The sequence below is a fragment of the Lineus longissimus genome, chromosome 1 (genome assembly GCF_910592395.1).
Source record: "Lineus longissimus chromosome 1, tnLinLong1.2, whole genome shotgun sequence".
NCBI classification, from domain to species: Eukaryota; Metazoa; Nemertea; class Pilidiophora; order Heteronemertea; family Lineidae; genus Lineus; species Lineus longissimus.
Window position 1 is genome coordinate 845,378 of NC_088308.1, and position 19,206 is coordinate 864,583.

The window sequence follows — 19,206 nt, forward strand, 5'->3', positions numbered from 1 at the left end:
CATTTGGGGTTCTTATACATCATTTTGATCCTTACATTACGTGTGTCCTTCTCGACCCGCTTATATATGGTTATCACACATTTACACCACCTTATACGGTCAAAAATGCGCCTGTAAATCGGTTTGCGTCCTGCGTCTGGCAGACGATATTTTCTTCCTCTTGTTGTTGTCGCGGACCAATTCCATACTGGCCGGACGTTTCCCTTACGCCGTTGTCTTCGGACACGACAGTGTCTGTGGATGACTTGGAAGCAGTTGGAGTCGCGTCCTATGCCCATCTGACGCCATTCCCCGCTCTTTACATGTGTTTTCCACACTGCGTGTGTCTCCATTTTTAAGGTCCACACCTGGTCAGCTGATTGAGATGAACTGAACGAACCTGTTCCTATCACTGCTGCTCTGCGGTAGATCTCAGAAAGCCTTTAAAACATATCGTTACTATCATCGGCTGGTCATACAATCGTTAGACCTACCCCCAATGTGGTCAGTTCGTTCGCTTATAAAACACCCCTGGGGTACTCTAGCTGTCCACTGTAAGAATTGCATATCATGCATACTTACACGGAATTGACTACGCAGGACAATTCCTGCCAGGAGCTCCGGCGATTATGATTGGGACATCCATTTGAATAGCATCTGTTCCCCGGAGTTTACACTTAAGGGCGGGTTTACACAGGATTCACGTTGTCACGTGTCAGGATAGTCACGTGTTACCTGTCACGAACATAGTCGTTAATTGACTTAGGCTGAAAACATGTCATAACAGGACCTGGGGAAAAAGTGGCATTGTAAATCATACGTGTGGCCTGCTCTTCAGAAATGACTTGTTTGTTAAAATAATATTTACACATTACATGTAATAATCATTTTAACTCTACTCTATGTAAACCCAAAATAATTCTATGTAAACCCATCCTTGATTACATTTCTGGTAATAATAGTTACACTTGGATGTTTGTTTAACCAAAAGTGTATTCGGCTTGCTAATCCGCAGTCACCCTGCGTCATACGGCGATCTACATGTACATGTACAGGCCCGTCGCATCAGCGTTGTTTTTGTATTTTCGCCGTGCTGCGTAGTTACGCACTGGAGCGACAAAATAAACAGAGATTTTGCGTTCGAGGCTCAAGAACACGTCGTGCCACTTTCTGGACATGCTCGCCAATGGTGTGGAACGGGGTTAAATACAGCCTTCCTGTAACAATAAAAAATATTGTTTACACGGCTCGTTCTCAACTCATCACGAAGGACCGAATTAACTTTTTTATGAATGCATATATTTGCACTTGCTCAGACAAAACATCGATTGAGTCCTCCGTCTGTCAGCTGACCATGTCCAGATTATTTAGACATTCAGTAAAGTTGTTTCTTTTACCGACATGTTAACACCGGTAACCAAGGTAACAACATGGCAGCAGATGATTAGTTACGGTGAAAGTAATATTGTTTTAAAGGTGCAATTCTTCATTGAAATTGACGTTTCTGACGGCCGCTGAAATTTTCTGAGTTCAAATGTGAAATGGCTAAAATGGCATAACATGAAAAGATGCAAGGGTGAAAAGTGACATCGTAAATCCTATGTCGCCCACTATTAAGAATATTCTTAGCTTTACACAGTACAAAATGCACTCTCTGTTAACTCGACGGAGGATTTCAACAAATACCGGTATTGGGGGAGTGCTGCACCTTTAGTGCAAATATCGTTGAATGACCGCCCATAAATATGTCGATATTTGGGCCGATATATGGAAGTTTCAGGCAATAGATTTCATCAGTTGCTGCTACAAAGTTGTCCAGTGTCTGTCTAGTATCTACCAATCACCGAAGATGAAGAGTACCCTTGTCATCGTGCTGTTGGCGACTTGCGCCAGTCTCTGGATGGTTCATGCCGGGCCGGTATTTATCGACGATGGATGTATGTATACGTATGATTTCAAATCCTTAGTGTTATTTTGGACACCATCACTCCTCCTGATCCCTCCACCGTCAGAGGACAGAAGTCCTCCCGACGATTATCATTTTCGTTCATTACAGCTTTGAGCTGTATTCGAGATATATGAAGTTTTTCGCTGTTTTCGAAAATTTATGAGGGCTTATTCCATACCAAAATGTTATTTACATGTTCAACCATTTGGAAGTATCGCCGCGCAGAGAATTGTATACAATTCCCTTGTCTAATCTCATATGCAGCCAACGTGCAAGCAAGAAGTAGTGACCCCGTCATTGGGAATTGGAAGAAACCATCAGATACCAATGTGCCCGAACCGTAAGTCACTTTTTTCACATGTTTATTCTGAAAAATCATCCAACACATTTCAAGACGGGAGATTCAAAATACGATAATACTTTTGGTCAATCGGAATGACCGGAGATACATGTAAATGTACATAAACCGAAACTTTATGGAGGTGTTCCATCGGCTTCCCGCCTCGCGTCCGTCACGTTCCTGCATGCTTCCCGTCAAAGCCTCCACGGACGTTTCTCGTTACCGTCTTGTCACGTATAAAACATCGTTATTCCCGTCACGTTACGCCAACGTGTTGTCATTCTCTTCCGTTTAAAAAACGGTTGATATGAGGTTAATCCCAACCAGGGATGTAGAAAAATTGTTTTATATCTGGTGTGACATACACAGCGCAATGTGTAAATCCCGTTTGAACCCTATCCGACGCACGGCTATGTCCGCTGGCTAGTATCACTCTAAGCTATCATCATTCGTGGAGAAGGTTGAAAAGTAGTGCAAATACTAAGGTTGTTTACGCGATATTAGACCCAACCCAACCAAACCAGACCAGATCAAACCAGATCACCTTCGTGCGCGTTTACACGGCAGAACAATCTAGAACGATCCGAATCGATAGATCGGTTTAGTCCCGCGTAAGCGGGCGGCCCTGTCGAAAAACGCAATTTCTTGTTTTGTCCAGTTGTTAAAGTCACTTCGTCTTTTTTTCCACAGGAAAACTAAATTTGGTGGGAATCACGCCCAATCAGTTGTATTTTAAAGACCTATGATGAAATAGTGAGTAATTTCATGTTACGCTGAATCCTGGCAAGGTAATTTTTAAAGTCAAGGTCAGAGCATGCCGATCTACCGGCGTTGTGCGTCCTGTGAAAAGGAGGAGACTTAAGGATTATGTGGTTGGAGACTTCTAGCGGGTCATAAGCTTATTTGGTTAAACAATTTTAAAGATTTCGACTTGGGTCCTCGCTAAACTTTCAAACCCCACATGGACGTCAAGGAACTTTTCCAAAACCGATATTTTTTTCCACAGACCATATTTCATATACCCCAAAGCTAAACCTCGGCTATGGGCACATTGGGTGATATGAATAAAGACTAGCAAATGCTTTTACTTCAATTTTGTACAGAAAGACCTAGTGTATATGTACATGAAGTTTTAGATAAAAGCATTTGCTAGTCTTTATTCATATCACCCAATGTCTACAGCGCCCTTTGCCTATGCATCACAGTGCATTTGCAATGCATTTACTGTGCTTCATTGAGGATTTTGGGGCGGGATGTTGCACTAGTGACGGAAGGGCCAATAAGTCCGGCATAGCTGGTAATTGCCAAACTCTGAGGGAAGAAGCTGGAACACGCTTCAACGCTTCTCTTTATTCCCGACTGAATTGGACTGTGCATTTGATGTCGAACACAAAAGAAGAAGAATGAAAATAAGCAGGATATGTCATCTATACTCAATGAAGTGACCCGAATACCAAGTGACTCTATGCCACATTATTTGCTAGCGTATCATACGCACCTTGATTTGTTCAGGTATTTATGGCTAAGGAGGCAATGCGATCGTACAATATGAAATCTGATACGAGTAGTGTATTTTACATCTGTCGCTTGGGACATGTAGAGTCTCTGCTTCTATCTTTCAGGTCATGAGTATCGGGTAGAGAAAATTCCCACAGCAAGCTGAGGACACGCGCCTCCTGGACTCCCAATACTCTATGACGGGCTTACACAGTTACATGTACATGCTTGATCACAATTGAATGCACTTATGCGTGTGTGTACTTGCATGTACATGTTTATGTATTTGATTACAACATACCAATAAAGACCATTAAATTGAATGGATTGTTTAGTGTTCATTATTCATCGTGCTTAACCTGAATCGAAAACATATTGCAATGACTATCAGAATCCAACTAAATGGAATGCCCTCGAATGCCTGTAGATTCATAAGGTCGGTGAATCTCAACTCTGAAATGTCTTACAGTAATGTATAGAGGCAATTTTTCCCTCTGTACTTGCACTAAGTGGGTGTCTGAGCCTCGGTGAGCCGTATAATGAGGCTGGATTTACATTCAATTCACGTTTGATATACGTTTCACATATGCCACCTGTAATTTACTAAGTCACCATGTCATGACATGACGAGACAGGGCCGTATTTAGAGGGGGGCAGGGGGGGGCAGCTGCCCCCCCTGTGCAATAAATGTTGAAAAAAAAATTTTCAGACAGTAGCCTAATAAAAAGACAAACTAATCTTAGCCATAGCTTTACCAGCATGATAGCAGCATATGGATAGCAGATGTTATCAACTCAGGTGCAACCCTTATAATCTGACCAGTCCAGTGCCCTGACCCTAGTCTTCATAAAAGTGCCAAGTGGTCCTTTTTTAGAGTAAAAATACTATTGATTCACACTTCCAAATGCCAGGAAAATGCCATTTCAGACCTTTTATTTTCAAATTTTTCTGGGGGAGAGCCCCCAGACCCCCCTTTTCGGATGCGCCTGCGGCGCATGCAGATCGCCTTCGGCGATCTATCCCACTGCCCCCCCTGGACAAAAAAGTTAAATACGGCCCTGCGAGAGGATGGAAAGTGACAGCATCATGTAGACCTAAGCAGTGATGTGCTCTCCCGTTGATCAAACGGCGAGAGAACCCCGACCTCCCCTGCATGCCCGCGCATCTATCGGAGGTCGCGTCCATCTTCAGGTATGACAGGTAGGCGGGGGGGGGGGCAATCTCCAGGCTGACATTTCACTTGAGGCAAGGGTGGTAAATTTTCATATCACAGGCATACAACCATTTCAAGCCCGCTTGAAGTCGAGATGGAACCTACCTTTCGATCAGGTAACTTTTGATTGATTTTTCTGAAAGGTTACGGTTCTTGAATGCAGATTACGGCTGCGTCGAATCCTTGGATGCTGTAATTCAGATTCCTACCATTGAGGTCTTTTACAAAAGAATTCCATGGTGAGAGCCCTAATTGAACCAAGCCCTGCACTGCACCATGATTGGATAGGATGGTAAAGTCATCGCCTTACCCACATTATTACATAAACACGAACTAATAACATGGATCCATCCATATCGTTTGGCCTTTGGAGTAATTTATTCCAACCGAGGACAAAACGGGTAACCGGAAAAAAGCCGATGATGCTGCTGTCAGATACGTCGGACTCCATCACGTCCATTATTGCGCTGGGCACTACACAGATAAGCGAAAGGGATACTGCATATGACGGTAGGTTGGCAGGTCGGTCGGTCGGTCGGTCGGTCGGTCGGTCGGCGTTTTTCCGGTTACCGACAGAACGGAGGTAAAACTCAGTTGTTGAGCATGAAATGATGTGAAAACCTGTGTCGCGGGATCTTGGGGGTCCTCTGTCAGGACAATTTCAGGCAATGGACAAAGTAAGAGCCAAACATGCATTTCCTAGCTCCTGAGAATAAGGATCTAGGTTAAAAGGTTGTTAGAATGTAATACTTTGTCGCAACCTGCTCTGCTATGTTTAAGATGGGGTGCTCCTACTCAGGCAAATGTTTCCGTCCACGGATAGCTGATGGTGATTAATCATGAACGTTCCGTCCATGGGCCATCCACGGATAGCTGATGGAGAATCTCCATCAGCTATCCGTGGATGGGCGTCCGTGGATGGAACGTCCATGGGCCATCAGCTATCCGTGGACGGAAACTTTTGCCTGTATAGTGCTTCCCAAGCCTACGCCCCTATTTGATTAGTTCGTCATCTTAATTGTCCCTCCCGTATCAATTACACTATTGTAAACGCCTAGGCAGAAGGACTAAATTAACGTTTTTCTATAAATGCAACTCTGCGACAGCTAGTTCCTTCCGCCAGCTGGCAGGCGGGACAATGTTCCTTTATTGACAATGTTCCTTATATTGACGATTTCATGAAATGAGTTTGTTTGTTTGTTAATAATATGGGACTTCCGTATGCAATTTTCAAACACTTACTGAACGAATAAGCCATCGCAGATTTGTTAACAAGGTAGCCACAAGAGAGTAGGTGCATTTGTCAAAAAATAAAACTGATCGAAATTGGAATTTCTGCTGGCTGTTCGATATCCCATTTCCCTGCTAAGTTCCTATTGGGGTGGCTCGGACACAGCATTCAATACATCTTTGTTAAATATCCTGTGGATTACTTCTGAGTGTCTCGGGTTACTCTCCACACAGGACGCATCAATATCTTCAATCGGCGGAAATCAAAATTGTAGATTGTAAATAGAAAATTATTCCAACATCTTAACTGCATCTGAATGTAATATGACCGTTTTTGATCGATGCTTAAGTTATCAGGTTATCAATGGGCATATTAGTTTTCGTTTCGGAATAGGTGTAGCAACAGTGATTTTCCCATCACTATCGGTGGCGGCATCAGTGGTACGTACGCCAGCTCTTCCATTGTGTCCAGTGTGGCAGAGCCATCTATCCAAATTGTGTTGTGATCGCTAACCGGTGAATCAAGACTAGAGCGTTAGAGCGTAACTGTCGCCGACTAGGGTTCCACTGTAAATGTATTGCCTTCATGATGGGTCTTGTATAGTCTTTGAATTGAATCCGTGGACACGCTTAAAATGCAATCTATCAGTGTCTAAACAATGGCCATTTGGTCGCTTCTTTAGACCGCCGATTACGCATTAATTTTGACTTTTCTTTTCTATTCGATTAGCTAAGATCATCCCTCAGCCAGCTGGTGTCTGGATGATAAACGCAGTCTGGAAGGGAAGGACCAATCCGGGCATGGTGGTAATGACGCCCTCCTCAGTGACGTCACCCTTACAACTGGACCAATGGGCGAGAAAGATACAGCGTACACGTTTCATGACGTGACCCTATTATCCAATGACTGCCCAGGGATTGATCACAAGAGAGCCCATGACCTAGTAAATTAGATGAAACCATGCTCTGTTACATGTATTATATTCGAACAATATATAAAGATGACTTGTGTCTTTAAAACGTTTCTTAAAAAGTAACTATTACTATACATGTATCTAAGTCCTGTAGATTCATCTAACACAGAGTATAGGCAGATGCACGTTTTCCAAATTCGTTGTTTCCTGCATCTGCACATCTTATTGTAAATGTATCTTGTGTACGAATAAATAATGATAATAAATATAGGTTGTTATTTTCGTAAATGCACCAATGAGCGCGCATTTTGGCTGTTTTTTGAGATGCAAATACTTTCCTCGGCACTTTGCAGGGCAGCCTGCTCGGTCAGTTAAAGTCCTGCTTTGAATACACAAGAGTAGGTAAGTTCTCGGTCATTCTCTGGTTGGTTCCCACAACAGGGCACGTCATATTACGGGTCACTCAATTATCGACGAATTGGTCAAATCAGTAGAATGAATATGATAAGACTGAAGTCCAGTCTTATCATTCCACAAGTGAGGCGTAGACTTTAAAACTGACCTACCAAGCTAAATCAAGCATTTACGCGGTCGCTACAAGTGCAGAGGGTTAGAAGCGTCGATATCCACCACGAAAATGTCAGTTGCGAACGAAGGTAGGTCTGCATCCGCACCCCGAGGGGAGCTCATCTCGCCGAGGGATCTAAATTCATAAAATGAACGTTTTCTGGCAACTTCCTAAATTTGGCCGTCCCATAATCAAGTTTCCTCAGCTAACGTAACTCCCCATTCCTCATTCACTACTTTCTTGAACCAGCAGTTTGAAAACTTCATGTGGCGAGTCGAGCATTCGACAAGAGAAAACTTGATTCTGATTATCCATTCAATGATTCGCCAGATCCTCATTTGAATATTCTTGCATACGTCATGATTACTTCGTTTCCCTCCGTAAAGGTCTTATTGCTTGGAAAGACCATGGGTGGAATTCACCAAGGCATTTTGACGTGCGTGCAATTAAAGACCGATTATCAGATACACGAAGGATAAAACAGTGTAGTATTCTACATCACATTAACCCCCTCTCCCCGCAGTTCCTCATCCGCCGATCATATCATACTTTGAAGGTAGTGATAGATTAGAAAAAAACACGATGAAAAAAACCTTTGGGAAGAGCGTCACATCACAGTGAATAAACAGCCCCTACGTCTAACCCACCGACCCATGAACTCCCTACAGTGGACGTATATGTTCTCTTGTTTGTTTCTTGCCTCTCATCATTCTCGTTTTGTTTGTTTTTTTAGCGACGGACACGTGCCAATCGTAAAAAGCGAGGAGCGAGCAAGTGGAATAAAACCACTTATCCAAAAAAGGAGAGTCTTGATTTCCCTGTACCTGAACAGTCACATGATTAAACCCTAATTCAACCAAGTTTGTGTTGTTTTTCTTTTTGATATGATGATCGCCACTGGTTGGTGGTATAAAGGAACAAGACATAGACCATCTGATGGACCTCTGTGTCTGTGGATGACTTGGAAGCAGTTGGAGTCGCGTCCTATGCCCATCTGACGCCATTCCCCGCTCTTTACAAGTGTTTTCCACACTGCGTGTGTCTCCATTGTTAAGGTCCACACCTGGTCAGCTGATTGAGATGAACTGAACGAACCTGTTCCTATCACTGCTGCTCTGCGGTAGATCTCAGAAAGCCTTTAAAACATATCGTTACTATCATCGGCTGGTCATACAATCGTTAGACCTACCCCCAATGTGGTCAGTTCGTTCGCTTATAAAACACCCCTGGGGTACTCTAGCCATCCACTGTAAGAATTGCATATCATGCATACTTACACGGAATTGACTAGGACAATTCCTGCCAGGAGCTCCGGCGATTATGATTGGGACATCCATTTGAATAGCATCTGTTCCCCGGAGTTTACACTTAAGGGCGGGTTTACACAGGATTCACGTTGTCACGTGTCAGGATAGTCACGTGTTACCTGTCACGAACATAGTCGTTAATTGACTTAGGCTGAAAACATGCCATAACAGGACCTGGGGAAAAAGTGGCATTGTAAATCATACGTGTGGCCTGCTCTTCAGAAATGACTTGTTTGTTAAAATAATATTTACACATTACATGTAATAATCATTTTAACTCTACTCTATGTAAACCCAAAATAATTCTATGTAAACCCATCCTTGATTACATTTCTGGTAATAATAGTTACACTTGGATGTTTGTTTAACCAAAAGTGCATTCGGCTTGCTAATCCGCAGTCACCCTGCGTCATAATAAAGACGGCGATCTACATGTACATGTACAGGCCCGTCGCATCAGCGTTGTTTTTGTATTTTCGCCGTGCTGCGTAGTTACGCACTGGAGCGACAAAATAAACAGAGATTTTGCGTTCGAGGCTCAAGAACACGTCGTTGCCACGTTCTTGACATGCTCGCCAATGGTGTGGAACGGGGTTAAATACAGCCTTCCTGTAACAATAAAAAATATTGTTTACACCGCTCGTTCTCAACTCATCGCAAAGGACCGAATTAACTTTTTGAGTTGAGTCCTCCGTCTGTCAGCTGACCATGTCCAGATTATTTAGACATTCAGTAAAGTTGTTTCTTTTACCGACATGTTAACACCGGTAACCAAGGTAACAACATGGCAGCAGATGATTAGTTACGGTGAAGGTAATATTGTTTTAAAGGTGCAATTCTTCATTGAAATTGACGTTTCTGACGGCCGCTGAAATTTTCTGAGTTCAAATATGAAATGGCTAAAATGGCATAACATGAAAAGATGCAAGGGTGAAAAGTGACATCGTAAATCCTATGTCGCCCGCTATTAAGAATATTCTTAGCTTTACACAGTACAAAATGCACTCTCTGTTAACTCGACGGAGGATTTCAACAAATACCGGTATTGGGGGAGTGCTGCACCTTTAGTGCAAATACCGTTGAATGACCGCCCATCAATAAGTCGATATTTGGGCCGATATATGGAAGTTTCAGGCAATAGATTTCATCAGTTGCTGCTACAAAGTTGTCCAGTGTCTGTCTAGTATCTACCAATCACCGACGAAGATGAAGAGTACCCTTGTCATCGTGGTGTTGGCGACTTGCGCCAGTCTCTGGATGGTTCATGCCGGGCCGGTATTTATCGACGATGGATGTATGTATACGTATGATTTCAAATCCTTAGTGTTATTTTGGACACCATCACTCCTCCTGATCCCTCCACCGTCAGAGGACAGAAGTCCTCCCGACGATTATCATTTTCGTTCATTACAGCTTTGAGCTGTATTCGAGATATATGAAGTTTTTCGCTGTTTTCGAAAATTTATGAGGGCTTATTCCATACCAAAATGTCATTTACATGTTCAACCATTTGGAAGTATCGCCGCGCAGAGAATTGTATACAATTCCCTTGTCTAATCTCATATGCAGCCAACGTGCAAGCAAGAAGTAGTGACCCCGTCATTGGGAATTCGAAGAAACCATCAGATACCAATGTGCCCGAACCGGCGTAAGTCACTTTTTTCACATGTTTATTCTGAAAAATCATCCAACACATTTCAAGACGGGAGATTCAAAATACGATAATACTTTTGGTAAATCGGAATGACCGGAGATACATGTAAATGTACATAAACCGAAACTTTATGGAGGTGTTCCATCGGCTTCCCGCCTCGCGTCCGTCACGTTCCTGCATGCTTCCCGTCAAAGCCTCCACGGACGTTTCTCGTTACCGTCTTGTCACGTATAAAACATCGTTATTCCCGTCACGTTACGCCAACGTGTTGTCATTCTCTTCCGTTTAAAAAACGGTTGATATGAGGTTAATCCCAACCAGAGATGTAGAAAAATTGTTTTATATCTGGTGTGACATACACAGCGCAATGTGTAAATCCCGTTTGAACCCTATCCGACGCACGGCTATGTCCGCTGGCTAGTATCACTCTAAGCTATCATCATTCGTGGAGAAGGTTGAAAAGTAGTGCAAATACTAAGGTTGTTTACGCGATATTAGACCCAACCCAACCAAACCAGACCAGATCAAACCAGATCACCTTCGTGCGCGTTTACACGGCAGAACAATCTAGAACGATCCGAATCGATAGATTGGTTTAGTCCCGCGTAAGCGGGCGGCCCTGTCGAAAAACGCAATTTCTTGTTTTGTCCAGTTGTTAAAGTCACTTCGTCTTTTTTTCCACAGGAAAACTATAATATTTGGTAGGAATTACCCCCGACGAGGTGTATTTTCAAGACCTTGATGAAATAGTGAGTAATTTCATGTTACGCTGAATCCTGGCAAGGTAATTTTTAAAGTCAAGGTCAGAGCATGCCGATCTACCGGCGTTGTGCGTCCTGTGAAAAGGAGGAGACATAAGGATTATGTGGTTGGAGACTTCTAGCGGGTCATAAGCTTATTTGGTTCAACAATTTTAAAGATTTCGACTTGGGTCCTCGCTAAACTTTCAAACCCCACATGGACGTCAAGGAACTTTTCCAAAACCGATATTTTTTTCCAAAGACCATATTTCATATACCCCAAAGCTAAACCTCGGCTATGGGCACATTGGGTGATATGAATAAAGACTAGCAAATGCTTCTACTTCAATTTTGTACAGAAAGACCTGGTGTATATGTACATGAAGTTTTAGATAAAAGCATTTGCTAGTCTTTATTCATATCACCCAATGTCTACAGCGCCCTTTGCCTATGCATCACAGTGCATTTGCAATGCATTTACTGTGCTTCATTGAGGATTTTGGGGCGGGATGTTGCACTAGTGACGGAAGGGCGAATAAGTCCGGCATAGCTGGTAATTGCCAAACTCTGAGGGAAGAAGCTGGAACACGCTTCAACGCTTCTCTTTATTCCCGACTGAATTTGACTGTGCATTTGATGTCGAACACAAAAGAAAAAGAATGAAAATAAGCAGGATATGTCATCTATACTTAATGAAGTGACCCGAATACCAAGTGACTCTATGCCACATTATTTGCTAGCGTATCATACGCACCTTGATTTGTTCAGGTATTTATGGCTAAGGAGGCAATGCGATCGTACAATATGAAATCTGATACGAGTAGTGTATTTTACATCTGTCGCTTGGGACATGTAGAGTCTCTGCTTCTATCTTTCAGGTCATGAGTATCGGGTAGAGAAAATTCCCACAGCAAGCTGAGGACACGCGTCTCCTGGACTCCCAAATACTATATAACGGGCTTACACAGTATACATGTACATGCTTGTACACAATTGAATGCACTTATGCGTGTGTGTACTTGCATGTTCATGGTTATGTATTTGATTACAACATACCAATAAAGACCATTAAATTGAAAGGATTGTTTAGTGTTCATTATTCGTCGTGCTTAACCTGAATCGAAAACATGTTGCAATTACTATCAGAATCCAACTAAATGGAATGCCCTCGAATGCCTGTAGATTCATAAGGTCGGTGAATCTCAACTCTGAAATGTCTTACAGAAATGTATAGAGGCAATTTTTCCCTCTTTACTTGCACTCAGCATGGGCCAACCCAGCATGGGCCAACCCAGCGCTGTTCATGATCAAGATTTTAGGAAGTGGGAGTCTGAGCCTCGGTGAGCCGTGTCATGAGGCTGGATTTACATTCAATTCACGTTTGATATACGTTTCACATATGCCACCTGTAATTTACTAAGTCACCATGTCATGACATGACGAGAGGATGGAAAGTGACAGCATCATGTAGACCTAAGCAGTGACGTGCTCTCCCGTTGATCAAACGGCGAGAGAACCCCGACCTCCCCTGCATGCCCGCGCATCTATCGGAGGTCGCGACTATCGTCAGGTATGACAGGGAGGCTGGGGGCAATTTCCAGGCTGACATTGAATATATCCTCTGATGCAGATACTTTCCTCGGCACTTTGCAGGGCAGCCTGCTCGGTCAGTTAAAGTCCTGCCTTGAATACACAAGAGTAGGTAAGTTCTCGGTCATTCTCTGGTTGGTTCCCACAACAGGGCACGTCATATTACGGGTCACTCAATTATCGACGAATTGGTCAAATCAGTAGAATGAATATGATAAGACTGAAGTCCATTCTTATCATTCCACAAGTGAGGCGTTGACTTTAAAACTGACCTACCAAGCTAAATCAAGCATTTACGCGGTCGCTACAAGTGCAGAGGGTTAGAAGCGTCGATATCCACCACGAAAATGTCAGTTGCGAACGAAGGTAGGTCTGCATCCGCACCCCGAGGGGAGCTCATCTCGCCGAGGGATCTAAATTCATAAAATGAACGTTTTCTAGTAACTTCCTAAATTTGGCCGAACCATAATCAAGTTTCCTCAGCTAATGTAACGCCCCATTCCTCATTCACTACTTTCTTGAACCAGCAGTTTGAAAACTTCATGTGGCGAGTCCAGCATTCAACAAGAGAAAACTTGATTCTGATTATCCATTCAATGATTCGCCAGATCCTCATTTGAATATTCTTGCATACGTCATGATTACTTCGTTTCCCTCCGTAAAGGTCTTATTGCTTGGAACGACCATGGGTGGAATTCACCAAGGCATTTTAACGTGCGTGCAATTAAAGACCGATTATCTGATACACGAAGGATAAAACAGTGTAGTATTCTACATCACATTAACCCCCTCTCCCCGCAGTTCCTCATCCGCCGATCATATCATACTTTGAAGGTAGTGATAGATTAGAAAAAAACACGATGAAAAAAACCTTTGGGAAGAGCGTCACATCACAGTGAATAAACAGCCCCTACGTCTAACCCACCGACCCATGAACTCCCTACAGTGGACGTATATGTTCTCTTGTTTGTTTCTTGCCTCTCATCATTCTCGTTTTGTTTGTTTTTTTAGCGACGGACACGTGCCAATCGTAAAAAGCGAGGAGCGAGCAAGTGGAATAAAACCACTTATCCAAAAAAGGAGAGTCTTGATTTCCCTGTACCTGAACAGTCACATGATTAAACCCTAATTCAACCGAGTTTGTGTTGTTTTTCTTTTTGATATGATGATCGCCACTGGTTGGTGGTATAAAGGAACAAGACATAGACCATCTGATAGACCTCTGTGTCTGTGGATGACTTGGAAGCAGTTGGAGTCGCGTCCTATGCCCATCTGACGCCATTCCCCGCTCTTTACATGTGTTTTCCACACTGCGTGTGTCTCCATTGTTAAGGTCCACACCTGGTCAGCTGATTGAGATGAACTGAACGAACCTGTTCCTATCACTGCTGCTCTGCGGTAGATCTCAGAAAGCCTTTAAAACATATCGTTACTATCATCAGCTGGTCATACAATCGTTAGACCTACCCCCAATGTGATCAGTTCGTTCGCTTATACAACACCCCTGGGGTACTCTAGCCATCCACTGTAAGAATTGCATATCATGCATACTTACACGGAATTGACTACGCAGGACAATTCCTGCCAGGAGCTCCGGCGATTATGATTGGGACATCCATTTGAATAGCATCTGTTCCCCGGAGTTTACACTTAAGGGCGGGTTTACACAGGATTCACGTTGTCACGTGTGGGGATAGTCACGTGTTACCTGTCACGAACATAGTCGTTAATTGACTTAGGCTGAAAACATGCCATAACAGGACCTGGGGAAAAAGTGGCATTGTAAATCATACGATTGGCCTGCTCTTCAGAAATGACTTGTTTGTTAAAATAATATTTACACATTACATGTAATAATCATTTTAACTCTACTCTATGTAAACCCAAAATAATTCTATGTAAACCCATCCTTGATTACATTTCTGGTAATAATAGTTACACTTGGATGTTTGTTTAACCAAAAGTGTATTCGGCTTGCTAATCCGCAGTCACCCTGCGTCATAATAAAGACGGCGATCTACATGTACATGTACAGGCCCGTCGCATCAGCGTTGTTTTTGTATTTTCGCCGTGCTGCGTAGTTACGCACTGGAGCGACAAAAGATGCAAGGGTGAAAAGTGACATCGTAAATCCTATGTCGCCCGCTATTAAGAATATTCTTAGCTTTACACAGTACAAAATGCACTCTCTGTTAACTCGACGGAGGATTTCAACAAATACCGGTATTGGGGGAGTGCTGCACCTTTAGTGCAAATACCGTTGAATGACCGCCCATCAATAAGTCGATATTTGGGCCGATATATGGAAGTTTCAGGCAAAAGATTTCATCAGTTGCTGCTACAAAGTTGTCCAGTGTCTGTCTAGTATCTACCAATCACCGACGATGATGAAGAGTACCCTTGTCATCGTGCTGTTGGCGACTTGCGCCAGTCTCTGGATGGTTCATGCCGGGCCGGTATTTATCGACGATGGATGTATGTACACGTATGATTTCAAATCCTTAGTGTTATTTTGGACACCATCACTCCTCCTGATCCCTCCACCGTCAGAGGACAGAAGTCCTCCCGACCATTATCATTTTCGTTCATTACAGCTTTGAGCTGTATTCGAGATATATGAAGTTTTCGCTGTTTTCGAAAATTTATGAGGGCTTATTCCATACCAAAATGTCATTTACATGTTCAACCATTTGGAAGTATCGCCGCGCAGAGAATTGTATACAATTCCCTTGTCTAATCTCATATGCAGCCAACGTGCAAGCAAGAAGTAGTGACCCCGTCATTGGGAATTGGAAGAAACCATCAGATACCAATGTGCCCGAACCGGCGTAAGTCACTTTTTTCACATGTTTATTCTGAAAAATCATCCAACACATTTCAAGACGGGAGATTCAAAATACGATAATACTTTTGGTAAATCGGAATGACCGGAGATACATGTAAATGTACATAAACCGAAACTTTATGGAGGTGTTCCATCGGCTTCCCGCCTCGCGTCCGTCACGTTCCTGCATGCTTCCCGTCAAAGCCTCCACGGACGTTTCTCGTTACCGTCTTGTCACGTATAAAACATCGTTATTCCCGTCACGTTACGCCAACGTGTTGTCATTCTCTTCCGTTTAAAAAAACGGTTGATATGAGGTTAATCCCAACCAGGGATGTAGAAAAATTGTTTTATATCTGGTGTGACATACACAGCGCAATGTGTAAATCCCGTTTGAACCCTATCCGACGCACGGCTATGTCCGCTGGCTAGTATCACTCTAAGCTATCATCATTCGTGGAGAAGGTTGAAAAGTAGTGCAAATACTAAGGTTGTTTACGCGATATTAGACCCAACCCAACCAAACCAGACCAGACCAGATCAAACCAGATCACCTTCGTGCGCGTTTACACGGCAGAACAATCTAGAACGATCCGAATCGATAGATCGGTTTAGTCCCGCGTAAGCGGGCGGCCCTGTCGAAAAACGCAATTTCTTGTTTTGTCCAGTTGTTAAAGTCACCTCGTCTTTTTTTCCACAGGAAAACTGAATTTGGTTGGTGGCTAGGTGGATTTTAAAGACCTATGATGAAATAGTGAGTAATTTCATGCTACGCTGAATCCTGGCAAGGTAATTTTTAAAGTCAAGGTCAGAGCATGCCGATCTACCGGCGTTGTGCGTCCTGTGAAAAGGAGGAGACTTAAGGATTATGTGGTTGGAGACTTCTAGCGGGTCATAAGCTTATTTGGTTAAACAATTTAAAGATTTCGACTTGGGTCCTCGCTAAACTTTCAAACCCCACATGGACGTCAAGGAACTTTTCCAAAACCGATATTTTTTTCCAAAGACCATATTTCATATACCCCAAAGCTAAACCTCGGCTATGGGCACATTGGGTGATATGAATAAAGACTAGCAAATGCTTCTACTTCAATTTTGTACAGAAAGACCTGGTGTATATGTACATGAAGTTTTAGATAAAAGCATTTGCTAGTCTTTATTCATATCACCCAATGTCTACAGCGCCCTTTGCCTATGCATCACAGTGCATTTGCAATGCATTTACTGTGCTTCATTGAGGATTTTGGGGCGGGATGTTGCACTAGTGACGGAAGGGCCAATAAGTCCGGCATAGCTGGTAATTGCCAAACTCTGAAGGAAGAAGCTGGAACACGCTTCAACGCTTCTCTTTATTCCCCAGACTGAATTTGACTGTGCATTTGATGTCGAACACAAAAGAAGAAGAATGAAAATAAGCAGGATATGTCATCTATACTCAATGAAGTGACCCGAATACCAAGTGACTCTATGCCACATTATTTGCTAGCGTATCATACGCACCTTGATTTGTTCAGGTATTTATGGCTAAGGAGGCAATGCGATCGTACAATATGAAATCTGATACGAGTAGTGTATTTTACATCTGTCGCTTGGGACATGTAGAGTCTCTGCTTCTATCTTTCAGGTCATTAGTATCGGGTAGAGAAAATTCCCACAGCAAGCTGAGGACACGCGCCTCCTGGACTCCCAATACTCTATGACGGGCTTACACAGTTACATGTACATGCTTGTACACAATTGAATGCACTTATGCGTGTGTGTACTTGCATGTACATGTTTATGTATTTGATTACAACATACCAATAAAGACCATTAAATTGAAAGGATTGTTTAGTGTTCATTATTCGTCGTACTTAACCTGAATCGAAAACATGTTGCAATTACTATCAGAATCCAACTAAATGGAATGCCCTCGAATGCCTGTAGATTCATAAGGTCGGTGAATCTCAACTCTGAAATGTCTTACAGAAATGTATAGAGGCAATTTTTCCCTCTTTACTTGCACTCAGCATGGGCCAACCCAGCATGGGCCAACCCAGCGCTGTTCATGATCAGGATTTTAGGAAGTGGGAGTCTGAGCCTCGGTGAGCCGTATAATGAGGCTGGATTTACATTCAATTCACGTTTGATATACGTTTCACATATGCCACCTGTAATTTACTAAGTCACCATGTCATGACATGACGAGAGGATGGAAGGTGACAGCATCATGTAGACCTAAGCAGTGACGTGCTCTCCCGTTGATCAAACGGCGAGAGAACCCCGACCTCCCCTGCATGCCCGCGCATCTATCGGAGGTCGCGACTATCGTCAGGTATGACAGGGAGGCTGGGGGCAATTTCCAGGCTGACATTGAATATATCCTCTGATGCAGATACTTTCCTCGGCACTTTGCAGGGCAGCCTTAAAGTCCTGCCTTGAATACACAAGAGTAGGTAAGTTCTCGGTCATTCTCTGGTTGGTTCCCACAACAGGGCACGTCATATTACGGGTCACTCAATTATCGACGAATTTGTCAAATCAGTAGAATGAATATGATAAGACTGAAGGCCAGTCTTATCATTCCACAAGTGAGGCGTAGACTTTAAAACTGACCTACCAAGCTAAATCAAGCATTTACGCGGTCGCTACAAGTGCAGAGGGTTAGAAGCGTCGATATCCACCACGAAAATGTCAGTTGCGAACGAAGGTAGGTCTGCATCCGCACCCCGAGGGGAGCTCATCTCGCCGAGGGATCTAAATTCATAAAATGAACGTTTTCTGGCAACTTCCTAAATTTGGCCGACACATAATCAAGTTTCCTCAGCTAACGTAACTCCCCATTCCTCATTCACTACTTTCTTGAACCAGCAGTTTGAAAACTTCATGTGGCGAGTCGAGCATTCGACAAGAGAAAACTTGATTCTGATTATCCATTCAATGATTCGCCAGATCCTCATTTGAATATTCTTGCATACGTCATGATTACTTCGTTTCCCTCCGTAAAGGTCTTATTGCTTGGAAAGACCATGGGTGGAATTCACCAAGGCATTTTAACGTGCGTGCAATTAAAGACCGATTATCTGATACACGAAGGATAAAACAGTGTAGTATTCTACATCACATAAACCCCCTCTCCCCGCAGTTCCTTATCCGCCGATCATATCAAACTTTGAAGGTAGTGATAGATTAGAAAAAAACACGATGAAAAAAACCTTTGGGAAGAGCGTCACATCACAGTGAATAAACAGCCCCTACGTCTAACCCACCGACCCATGAACTCCCTACAGTGGACGTATATGTTCTCTTGTTTGTTTCTTGCCTCTCATCATTCTCGTTTTGTTTGTTTTTTTAGCGACGGACACGTGCCAATCGTAAAAAGCGAGGAGCGAGCAAGTGGAATAAAACCACTTATCCAAAAAA

General features: G+C 43.1%; 2 long non-coding RNA genes across 3 annotated transcripts; both read left to right on the top strand.

Annotated features, from left to right (window-relative positions):
* The first annotated feature begins 1,749 nt into the window (after positions 1–1,749).
* On the top strand, positions 1,750–17,627 carry LOC135483464 (uncharacterized). Of its 2 annotated transcripts, none has more exons than XR_010446326.1 (4): positions 1,750–1,916; positions 2,192–2,267; positions 2,958–3,020; positions 17,429–17,627. It is a non-coding gene; the product is annotated as an uncharacterized LOC135483464 (long non-coding RNA). The 2 variants fall into 2 exon arrangements; XR_010446324.1 differs by lacking the exon at positions 17,429–17,627 and adding an exon at positions 3,890–4,087 and having other exon boundaries at positions 1,755–1,916.
* On the top strand, positions 10,135–12,469 carry LOC135483510 (uncharacterized). Its single transcript, XR_010446339.1, has 4 exons — positions 10,135–10,290; positions 10,566–10,644; positions 11,335–11,399; positions 12,269–12,469. It is a non-coding gene; the product is annotated as an uncharacterized LOC135483510 (long non-coding RNA).
* Positions 17,628–19,206: the final 1,579 nt, after the last annotated feature.